General features: G+C 60.0%; 2 non-coding genes and 1 pseudogene across 2 annotated transcripts; all 3 read right to left on the bottom strand.

Moving 5' to 3' along the window:
• The window catches only part of LOC142793711 (large subunit ribosomal RNA), a 6,222-nt pseudogene extending 6,168 nt beyond the window's left edge, over positions 1-54 (bottom strand).
• A 1,154-nt stretch (positions 55-1,208) lies between these two features.
• Positions 1,209-1,361, bottom strand: LOC142793697 (5.8S ribosomal RNA). The gene has a single exon (XR_012891751.1). It is a non-coding gene; the product is annotated as a 5.8S ribosomal RNA (ribosomal RNA).
• Positions 1,362-3,080: 1,719 nt separating this feature from the next.
• Positions 3,081-4,895, bottom strand: LOC142793702 (small subunit ribosomal RNA). Its single transcript, XR_012891756.1, has one exon. It is a non-coding gene; the product is annotated as a small subunit ribosomal RNA (ribosomal RNA).
• Between the last annotated feature and the right edge of the window lie 5,105 nt (positions 4,896-10,000).

The raw sequence follows: 10,000 nt of genomic DNA, 5'->3' as shown, positions 1-10,000 counted from the left end.
TCCGCTTAGTGATATGCTTAAATTCAGCGGGTTGTCTCGCCTGATCTGAGGTCGACAGCGGATACATTCGCTTCCATCAACTTCCTGCACGACCGCGTGCGCTCGCCCTACCAAGTGCGCCCGCAACCCTGTACAGGGCCACTTCTTCACAAGGCTGGCAATCGGCTTCCCCGCTGCACGCGTGCGGCGCACAACCGGTGTGACGTGGAAGTGACGGGACACGTTCGTAAACCCATCGCGAACCGAGTACGACGCCCTACCAAGTGCGCCCGCAACCCTGTACAGGGTCACATCTTCACAAGGCTGGCAAGCGGCATTCCGCTGCGCGCGTGCGTCGTCCGAGCAGTTGCGTGATAAACGACCGTGTCGAAAGCCCAAACACCGCCGAGGCCAGTCGCCGCCGCCGCAAGGGCAGCCACGCAGCCTGGCGAGAGGCATCGTCTCGTGTAGCGTCGCCCCCGCCCCAACTGGAGTGGCCCAGTTTTTTGAACGGGACGGGAACTGCGAAGCACTTAGACCGACGGCGGACTACGACGAGAACGCCTTAAGCTTCGCCAACGTTTCGCCAACTCGTGCGGGAGACTTTTTCCGCTTCGCGGCAAGTCGTCGCGCCGTGCTCTCCGCATCAACCGCGTACGCAGCGAACCGCAAACGTCGGGCGCAGCCTCCTCACCTCCCTGCGCTTTGCGCGCGAACGTTCCCTGTTCGCGCGGCAAAGCCTGGAGGAGGCACGGCCCCGCAGCGTGTTCGAGCGCCCGGTCTACGGGACACCCTGCTTACTTCGAGGGCAACAAGCGCAACGCAAGGCTGCGATCTCGCGCACTTTGCGCACGGCTGGAGAAGCTTTGCTGGCCGGCTTTCGCTCCTCGTGTTTACCGTGCGTTAAAGTTGCGCGTCCGTGGCTCTCGCAGCTCTTGCGCGCCCGGTCGCAGAGAGGAGTACGCAACCTCGACCGCACTTTCCCTGCAGGCTTCCTTCCGACTCGAAGTCCTGCGGCGGTCTCAACGAGGTGCCACATCCTCAATGCAGTCGGTCGCCCCCGTTTCGGTTGGGCTCTGGCACGACGGTCGCCACCGTCTCGCCCTTGAGTGGCCGCTGTTGGCGCTCGCTGTGAGGTGTTCAGCGTGCTGTCCGTGTTGCCGACGCGGTCAAAACGAGTCGACGGCTCACGTTCCCTTGTGCGCCGAAGGCTCTCTTGATATGTGATCCGACCCTCAGACAGACGAAGCCAAGGGAAGACCCAAGGCCGCAATGTGCGTTCAAAGAATCAGTGCTCAGTGTGTCCTGCAATTCACACCAAGTCTCGCAGCTGGCTGCGTTCTTCATCGACCCGAGAACCGAGTGATCCACCGCTTAGAGTCGTGAAAAAGTGTTTGTTCAATTCCGTACAGTCAAAACCAAACGTTTCTGGCACTCGGCCAAACAGTGGCCAAGAAGGGCGCTTTTCAGCGCACGCTTGGACTCCAAAACTCTGCCGCGCCTTTTTCGGCTGCCGCAAATCGAGCAAACGGTGTGTTTCGGACGGCGTTTCGCTTTCGCTACTTGCGAGTGCTTTCGTGGTCCACCCCTCTATAAATACTCGGGAGGCGTCGAAGCCGGTTCTCCAAGCCGGACCCGTAGGTATCGTTGTGTGCTCGCTCTCATTGGCCCGCCTAACCAGAAAATGCCTGCGGTACACCCATTTGGATAAGAGTGCACGCAGATGCGGGCCTCGACGGCTACACATTTCCTCGGGCGGCCGCCTCCCGGCCTCCGTGGAGCGCGGGATGCACGGTCCCATCGACAAGCCTCTCCCGTTTTTACCGTGGCGTCGCGGTTCACCACGGCAGGCGGGTCGGTCTCCTCCGCATAAAAAGGGGGACCCCCGCTTTTTGTTCCACGAAATCGCACAAGCTTTTTTCGCATCCACGGTTTGCCACCGCACACCAAAATGCCGATCCGGCTGCCTACTTTAGCCAACAGGTGGAGCCAGGCGCGCCGTACTTGCGCGGCACTTCCCACGTCCACCGAAGTCGGTGCCAAGGACCACTTTCGGCGCCGGAGCCGCGTACGAGCCTACTCGAGGCGGAAGAACGAAGCCAGCAAGGGCCTGGCCGCAAGTGCGTTCAATTGTCGGGACGTCCAAGTCCCTCGTTCTTCCGTGCTTCCTCTTTCGGCAAGTCGTTGCGGCACCTTCCCAAAGCGCGCAGACCCGCTAATCGCGACGAGCGCGACGTGGCCGTGCCGCCTTTCCCTCGGCAGCAAGCAAAACGCCTGGCAACGTCGACGCTCCCCTAACCGCGATCTCGCACCGTGTTTCGTGTGGCGAATTCAAAAGCCGGCCGGCGCTGCTGCAACCATTACGGTCGGTACGCATACGCCGCGGAGGGCGGGACGGTCATCGGAGCGTGCGGTTCCTCCATCGAGTACTGCGCACCTCGGCCGTCGCATCGCCGTGCCATGACCGGCCGCGCGTCAACGCGAACCGGTGCCAGCGAGATCCCTCGCCTGCAAGAACCGACCGGCAGCCTCCGTCACCCGAGGACGCGGAGGCGCTTGCCGCGGACGGCGGGACGGTATGCACTGGTGCACAGCGGACCCGTCACATCGCCAGTTCCTTGACCGACCGCCGACGCTTGTGCCGTTCCTCTCGTACTTGGCAGTCGCCGCGCGATTGTCGGGTCTCGTTCTTGCACGCTCGAACGGTCGGGAGGGCACTCGGCTGGCGTTTCGGGAACGCGCAGCCTCGCCTTCTACCGACGTAACCACGACTCGCCGTTCGCGCTCCGCCGCTCCTGTTTACAGTACTAGGCGGTCCCGCAGCGGTCGGGTCGCGCATTTCGAGCGCTTCGAGCCACGGTGCAGTGGCGGGTCGAAAGCCGACCTATGAGTGCGTTGCGCCGTTTGTACCCGCGTCCGCCACCTGGCCGACCGTCCAAGGTCGCGGTGTTGGCGTCCGCTGGGCGCAACAATTTGTCACGGGGTGCCGCTCCACATTCAGGCAGCCCCGTGGGGAAAAGCCGACCCCGCGTCCAAACGGGGTCAGCGGCAGAAAGTGTCGGGCGCAGACGCAGCTGAGGCGCTCACCCTTCACAATCCGTTAATGATCCTTCCGCAGGTTCACCTACGGAAACCTTGTTACGACTTTTACTTCCTCTAAATGATCAAGTTTGGTCATCTTTCCAACAGACCGGCGCAACCGAAAGGCCGCGCCGGACATCGGTCCGAAGACCTCACTAAATCATTCAATCGGTAGTAGCGACGGGCGGTGTGTACAAAGGGCAGGGACGTAATCAACGCGAGCTTATGACTCGCGCTTACTGGGAATTCCTCGTTCAAGGGGAACAATTGCAAGCCCCTATCCCAATCACGAAAGAAGTTCCACGGGTTACCCAGTCTTTTCAGACAGGGATAAAGACACGCTGCTTCCTTCAGTGTAGCGCGCGTGCGGCCCCGGACATCTAAGGGCATCACAGACCTGTTATTGCTCTGTTTCGTGCGGCTAGGAGCCGCTTGTCCCTCTAAGAAGGTTGTAAGGTGCTGGGAACCCCGCACCTATTTAATAGGCTAGAGTCTCGTTCGTTATCGGAATTAACCAGACAAATCGCTCCACCAACTAAGAACGGCCATGCACCACCATCCACCGAATCAAGAAAGAGCTCTAAACCCGTCAATCCTCCCAGTGTCCGGGCCGGGTAAGTTTTCCCGTGTTGAGTCAAATTAAGCCGCAGGCTCCACTCCTGGTGGTGCCCTTCCGTCAATTCCTTTAAGTTTCAGCTTTGCAACCATACTTCCCCCGGAACCCAAATACTTTGGTTTCCCGGAAGCTGCCCGCCGAGTCATTTGAGTAACTCAGGCGGATCGCTGGTTGGCATCGTTTATGGTCAGAACTAGGGCGGTATCTGATCGCCTTCGAACCTCTGACTTTCGTTCTTGATCAATGAAAACATTCTTGGCAAATGCTTTCGCAGTAGTTCGTCTTGCGACGGTCCAAGAATTTCACCTCTAGCGCCGCAATACGAATGCCCCCGTCCGTCCCTCTTAATCATTACCTCGTATTCCAAAAACCAACAGAACAGAAACGAGGTCTTGTTCTATTATTCCATGCAAGTTTATTCAGGCGACTCGCCTGCGTTGAGCACTCTAATTTTTTCAAAGTAAAAGCACCGGCCATCTCGAGGCACACAATGAAGTGCACCAAGAAAGAACCGGCATGATGTTCAGTCCGAGCCGTCGCATCGGGTAGATGCACTACTCGTCTGGAACTGAGATCCAACTACGAGCTTTTTAACCGCAGCAGCTTTAGTATACGCTATTGGAGCTGGAATTACCGCGGCTGCTGGCACCAGACTTGCCCTCCAATTGATCCTCGTTAAAGGATTTAGAGTGTACTCATTTCAATTACGGGGCCTCAAAAGAGTCCCGTATTGTTATTTTTCGTCACTACCTCCCCGTGCCGGGAGTGGGTAATTTGCGCGCCTGCTGCCTTCCTTGGATGTGGTAGCCGTTTCTCAGGCTCCCTCTCCGGAATCGAACCCTGATTCTCCGTTACCCGTAACAACCATGGTAAGCAAGTAACCTACCATCGAAAGTTGATAAGGCAGACACTTGAAAGAAACGTCGCCGGCTCGTGGCCATGCGATCAGCACAAAGTTATCCAGAGTCACCACACAATACGGGCCGAAACCCGATCGATCTTGGTCTAATAAAAGCACCCGTTACCCAAAGGGCTCCAGGCTCACTGCATGTATTAGCTCTAGAATTGCCACAGTTATCCAAGTAGGAAGAAACGATCTAAGGAACCATAACTGATTTAATGAGCCATTCGCGGTTTCGCCTTATTTCGGCATGTACTTAGACATGCATGGCTTAATCTTTGAGACAAGCATATGATTACTGGCAGGATCAACCAGGTAATCGTTCGACTGCGCGTCCGTCCTCGCCTTCGGCGGGCCGGACGCAGTCTGTGTGCGGCGGAGGCCACCTTCAGGCGCCCCAACACGCTTATTTTGCACTCCGAGATGACGGCGTTCGAGCTCGCTACGGCACAACCTTCCCGAAAGACGAGTGGGAGCCGTGCGGCAAGAAGCACGTTCATGCTCGCTCTTTTTCGTTGCATCGACTCGGTCGCGCCGTGCGGGTTGCCCAAGCCCGCTGCACTGTCGGTGGACCGGCCGGAACTAGCAACGGAGCCGAGACTGCAAAGCCGCCAGACGACGGGTCACGCCCGCGTCTTCGGCGCTTTCGCATCTGAATCGCCCGAGGACGACACGGAACACACCTCGATATCGTGGTAAAACGGCACCGTCCGACAACCAGCCCCTAACGCATCAAGCGGATGAGGCTGCAGACGACTGCCGTGGATTCCCCTGGAGCAGACCCGAGGACACGCTTGACGAGGCCGAAGCCCGCCGCATATCAGACACCCGGTCGCTTTCGCGTACGCCGCTCACGAGAACCCCCACATAATAGCAGCGATAAGTACCCAGACCTCCTTGGGCACTAATACGAGCGTACTCGAGAAAATTTCACCGCGGGTGTGCCCCGAAACGTGTGGCACGTTGAGCGTGCCACAAGTCTACGTCGCTCTCAAACCCGCCGAGGTCGTAGAATTTGCGACCCTGCTCACGAAATTCCCACCGAGGATACGGCCGCAAACGTACCGCACCTTGGGTAGGCCACGAGTTTGTGCAACACTACGCTGACGGCACAGCACCGAGGTCGTGCGCGCACGCACGGGAAAATTCCGCCGCGGTTTCTGCCGAAAACGTGAGGCACCACGACTCTCCGCAAGTTCGCGTCGACTGCGAAAGACCGAAGTCGTGAACGACGTGTCCGCTACTCGCCGCCGACACGCTGGACACCAAACGTACAACGACTCGACGGCGTCGTAGAGGCCCACGACGCGGTTTTCCTTAACGACGTCTCGGCGTGGCACCGACAGGTTAGAACGGCCGACCAACGTTCCCTGTCCGCCGTTCGGCTCAGTCGAAGGGCTCGGCGACTTCGGCAACGCTGCGAAGCCGCACGGTGACGCACGCCATGTCCCCATTTTTTTTTTTTTTCTTTCTGCGTCTGCCGGGGTGCCCCTATAATAGCAGCGATAAGCACCCAGACCGCCGTGGGTCGCTCGCCCCGGCTGACGTGGTTTTTCGTACTCCTGCGGCGGTCGCCGTCAAGCACGTCCAAATACGCCACTTTCGTGGGCGCTTTCGCGCTCTTTCGCGTCGCCGGTGTGCCAGCACTCACTCTGCCAAAAACGGCGAACATCCTAGTGGCGGTTCCCACTTTTGCGTCGGCGTCGCCAACCCCGCCCCGGCATACGCGGTTTGCCGTACTCGTGCGGCGGTGGCCGGCGGGCACGTCGAAAGACACCGATATCGTGCGCGAGTCGATGCTTCTTGGTCTCGCAGGAGGGCCGCCACTCACTCCTGCAAAAACGGCGAAGATCCGAGCGGCGCTTCCCACTTTTTCGTCGGCATCGCAAACCTCGCCCCGGCAGACGCGCTTTGCCGTACTCGTGCGACGGTCGCCGGCGAGCACGTCGAAATACGCCGATATCGTGCCCGAATCGGCCCCGTTTCGCTTCGCCGGAGTGCCAGCACTCACTCGGCCAAAAACGGCGAACATCCGAGCAGCGGTACCCACTTAGCCGTCGGCATCCCGAACTCCGCGCCGGCTGACGCGGTTGCCGAGCTCGTGCGACTAGCGACCGCGAACGCGTCTCGCGACGCCGCTTTCGTGCGCGGCTCCCATTGCGACCTGGGTTACCCGAGCTCGACCAGCAAAAAAGAAGGTCGAAAAAAAATTTTTTTTTTCTGCGTCTGCCGGGGTGCCCCTATAATAGCAGCGATAAGCACCCAGACCGCCGTGGGTCGCTCGCCCCGGCTGACGTGGTTTTTCGTACTCCTGCAGCGGTCGCCGTCAAGCACGTCCAAATACGCCACTTTCGTGGGCGCTTTCGCGCTCTTTCGCGTCGCCGGTGTGCCAGCACTCACTCTGCCAAAAACGGCCAACATCCGAGCGGCGGTTCCCACTTTTGCGTCGGCGTCGTAAACCCCGCCCCGGCAGACGCGGTTTGCCCTACTCGTTCGACGGTCGCCGGCGAGCGCGTCGAAAGACGCCGATATCGTGCGCTAATTGGCGCTCCTTGGCTTCTCCGGAGTGCCGCCACTCACTCCTCCAAAAACGGCGAAGATCCGAGCGGCGTTCTCCACTTTCGCATCGGCGTCCCGAACTCCGCCCGGGCTGACGCGGTTTACCGTACTCGTGCGACGGTCGCCGCCGGGCACGTCGAAAGACGCCGATATCGTGCCGTAATCGGCCCCGTTTGGCTTCGCCCGAGTGCCAGCACTCACTCGGCCAAAAACGGCGAACATCCGAGCAGCGTTTCCCACTTTCGCATCGGCGTCCCGAAGCCCGCCCCGGCAGACGCGGTTTGCCCTACTCGAGCGACGGTCGCCGGCGATCACGTCGAAAGGCGCCGAATTCGTGCACGAATCGATGCTTCTTGGTCTCGCAGGAGGGCCGCCACTCACTCCTGCAAAAACGGCGAAGATCCGAGTTGCGCTTCCCACTTTTTCGTCGGCGTGCCGAACTACGCCCCGGCTGACGCGGTTTACCGTACTCGTGCGACGGTCGCCGGCGGGCACTTCAAAATACGCCGATTTCGTGGGCGCATTCACGCTGTTTCGCTTCCCCGGAGTGCCAACACTCACTCTGCCGAAAGCGGCGATCATCCGAGCGGCGGTTCCCACTTTTGCGTCGGCTTCGCAAACGGCGCCCCGGCAGACGCGCTCGTGCGACGTACTCGTGCGACGGTCGCCGGCGAGCACGTCGAAAGACGCCGATATCGTGCTCGAATCGACCCCGTTTCGCTTCGCCGGAGTGCTGCCAGTCACGGCGCAGAAAACGGCGAACAAGTGTTTTTTTTTTTTTTCCTAGAATTTGTGTTATAGAAGGCACATTTGATATCGGACGATAATTTTCAACTTTATCACGCGCACCGATTTTCGTGTAGAGGTTTGCAAGTTTATGGGAATTTCTCCACTTGGAATAATGCGATTTAGTAGTACTACGAGAACTTCATGGATGTACTCAAGGGTACGGGGCAAGTCAGTTACGTCAACACCTGCAGATTTTTTACACTTCAAACTGAAAATTGTTGGTTGTGAGTCCTCGTGTGATATTAAAGGCCGATTCGCTAACACATAGAACAAAGAAAGAAAGGAAGAAAAAACGCCCGCGCTCGCTCAAGAAACCTGGGTTCGCAACAAGTGGCAACAACAAGCAACCGAGCGAGTGCGCCAAAACCCGTGGCGGCCGAACAAACGCGAAGTCCCAACCGCGTCAGCCGGGGCGGCACGGGACAGGAAAAATCACTTCAGCCGGGGCGGCGGGGCACCGAATAAACCTCGTCACCTCGTCGCAGGATAAAAGAGGAAACAAAAAGTCTAAACAGCGTCTGCTGGAGCGAATGCGTAATAAAACAACAACAACAACAAAAAAAAAACACCCGCGCTCAAGAAGTCTGCAATCCTCACAAAAGGCGACTGTGACCGAGCAGCGTCAGCCGGGGCCGTGCGGAAACGGAAAAACCGCGACTACCGGGGCGTCGAGGCACCGAAAAATCCTCTTCAGCCGCGGCGAAAAAAAAAACAAAAAGAAAGACGGAGGGGGGGGGGGGGAACCACGTCTGCCGGGGCGAAGGAAAAAAAAAAACGCGTCTGCCGGGGCGAGCCCGGGTGCGGCACCACCGGGAAAACTGTGGCAAACAGACATGGCGATCGAGTGAGTGGGCCGCCAGCCAGGCTCAGCCAAAAAGTGCAAAGTCCGAACTGCGTCAGCCGGGGCGGCAAAAACCGCGTCAGCCGGGGCGGCGCAAAAAACCGCGTCTGCCGGGGCGGCACGAAACCGCGTCAGCCGGGGCGGGGCGAAAACTGCGTCAGCCGGGGCGAAAAGAAAAAAAAAAACGCGTCTGCCGGGGCAAGCCCGGGTGCGGCACCACCGGGAAAACTGTGGCAAACAGACATGGCGATCGAGTGAGTGGGCCGCCAGCCAGGCACAGCCGAAAAGTGCAAAGTCCGAACCGTGTCAGCCGGGGCGACGCAAAAACCGCGTCAGCCGGGGCGGCGCGAAAACCGCGTCAGCCGGGGCGGCACGAAACCGCGTCAGCCGGGGCGGCGCGAAAACTGCGTCAGCCGGGGCGGCGCGAAAACCTCGTCAGCCGGGGCGAGCGAAAAGGGGGGGGGGGGGAACCACGTCTGCCGGGGCGAAAGAAAAAAAAAACGCGTCTGCCGGGGCGAGCCCGGGTGCGGCACCACCGGGAAGACTGTGGCAAACAGACATGGCGATCGAGTGAGTGGGCCGCCAGCCAGGCTCAGCCCAAAAAGTGCCAAGTCCGAACTGCGTCAGCCGGGGCGGCAAAAACCGCGTCAGCCGGGGCGGCGCGAAAACCGCGTCTGCCGGGGCGGCGCGAAAACTGCGTCTGCCGGGGCGAGCCCGGGTGCGGCACCACCGGGAAAACTGTGGCAAACAGACATGGCGATCGAGTGAGTGGGCCGCCAGCCAGGCACAGCCGAAAAGTGCTAAGTCCGAACTGCGTCTGCCGGGGCGGCACGAAACCGCGTCAGCCGGGGCGGCGCGAAAACCGCGTCTGCCGGGGCGGCACGAAACCGCGTCAGCCGGGGCGGCGCGAAAACTGCGTCAGCCGGGGCGAGCCCGGGTGCGGCACCACCGGGAAAACTGTGGCAAACAGACATGGCGATTGAGTGAGTGGGCCGCCAGCCAGGCACAGCCGAAAAGTGCTAAGTCCGAACTGCGTCTGCCGGGGCGGCACGAAACCGCGTCAGCCGGGGCGGCGCGAAAACCGCGTCTGCCGGGGCGGCACGAAACCGCGTCAGCCGGGGCGGCGCGAAAACTGCGTCAGCCGGGGCGAGCCCGGGTGCGGCACCACCGGGAAAACTGTGGCAAACAGACATGGCGATCGAGTGAGTGGGCCGCCAGCCAGGCACAGCCGAAA

This window comes from Rhipicephalus microplus, unplaced genomic scaffold (assembly GCF_043290135.1).
Source record: "Rhipicephalus microplus isolate Deutch F79 unplaced genomic scaffold, USDA_Rmic scaffold_324, whole genome shotgun sequence".
Lineage (NCBI taxonomy): Eukaryota > Metazoa > Arthropoda > Arachnida > Ixodida > Ixodidae > Rhipicephalus > Rhipicephalus microplus.
This window is presented reverse-complemented; position numbering and strand designations above follow the sequence as displayed.